The following is a 1506-nucleotide window of genomic DNA, read 5'->3' on the forward strand; positions in this document are numbered from 1 at the left end:
ATCAGAAGATCCCTATCAGTTTTTAACTGAGTTCTTGCATATATATGATATTATTAAGACTAATGGAGTAGATCTTGAAGTCTACAGGCTCATGCTTTTCCCTTTTGCTATAAGAGACAAAGCTAGAACATGGTTGGACTCACAACCTAAAGATAGCCTGGACTCTTGGGATAAGCTGGTCACGGCCTTCTTGGCCAAGTTCTTTTCTCCTCAAAAACGGAACAAGCTTAGAGTGGATGTTTAGACCTTCAGGCAAAAAGATGGTGAATCCCTCTATGAAGCTTGGGAAAGATACAAGAAGTTGACCAAAAAGTGTCCTTTTGACATGCTTTCAGAGTGGACCATTTTGGATATATTCTATGATGGTCTATCTGATTTCTCTAAGATGTCATTGGACCATTCTGCAGGTGGATCCATTCACCTAAAGAAAATGCCTGCAGAAGCTCAAGAACTCATTGATATGTTTGCAAATAACCAATTCATGTACACCTCTGAGAGGAATCCTGTGAGTAATGGGACGCCTCAGAAGAAGGGAGTTCTTGAAATTGATGCTCTGAATGCCATACTGGCCCAGAACAAAATATTGACCCAACAAGTTAATATGATATCTCAGAGTCTGAATGGATTTTAAAATGCATCCAACAGTACTAAAGAAGCATCTTCTAAAGAAGAAGCTTATGATCCTGAGAACCCTGCAATGGTAGAGGTGAAATAGATGGGTGAAGCCTATGGAAACACCTATAATCCCTTATGGAGAAATCATACAAATTTCTCATGGAAGGATCAACAAAAACCTCAACAAGGCTTTAATAATGGTGCAAGAAACAGGTTTAGCAATAGCAAGTCTTTTCCATCATCTTCTCAGCAACAGACAGAGAATTCTGAGCAGAGTCCCTCTAGCTTAGCAAACATAGTCTCTGATCTATCTAAGGCCACTTTAAGTTTCATGAATGAAACAAGGTCCTCCATTAGAAACTTAGAGGCATAAGTGGGTCAGCTGAGTAAGAAAATCACTGAAACTCCTCCTAGTACTCTCCCAAGCAATACAGAAGATAATCCAAAAAGAGAGTGCAAGGCCATTGATATTATCAAAATGGCCGAATCCAAAGAGGAAGGGGAGGATGTGAATCCCAATAAGGAAGACCTCATGGTACGTCCCCCAGACAGAAAGGAGTTCCCTATTGAGGACCTAAAGGAATCTGAAGCTCATATAGAGACCATAGAGATTCCATTAAACTTCCTTCTGTCATTAATGAGCTCTGAGAACTATTTTTCCTCTGAAGAGGATGAAGATTTAACTGAAGAGCAAGTTGCTCAATATCTAGGAGCCATCTTGAAGCTGAATGCCAAGTTGTTTGGTAATGAGACTTGCGAAGATGAACCTCCCTTGCTCATCAGTGAACTAAATACATGGGTTCAGCAAACTTTACCTCAAAAGAAACAGGATCCTATAAATTCTTAATATCCTATACCATAGGCACCATGACCTTTGAGAAGGCTCTGTGT

At 40.0% G+C, this 1506-nt stretch overlaps 1 non-coding gene across 1 annotated transcript; it reads right to left on the bottom strand.

The window, feature by feature from the left end:
• Positions 1-223: 223 nt before the first annotated feature.
• Positions 224-331, bottom strand: LOC112699621 (small nucleolar RNA R71). Its single transcript, XR_003152565.1, has one exon. It is a non-coding gene; the product is annotated as a small nucleolar RNA R71 (small nucleolar RNA).
• Positions 332-1506: the final 1175 nt, after the last annotated feature.

Source organism: Arachis hypogaea, chromosome 6 (assembly GCF_003086295.3).
Source record: "Arachis hypogaea cultivar Tifrunner chromosome 6, arahy.Tifrunner.gnm2.J5K5, whole genome shotgun sequence".
NCBI lineage: Eukaryota > Viridiplantae > Streptophyta > Magnoliopsida > Fabales > Fabaceae > Arachis > Arachis hypogaea.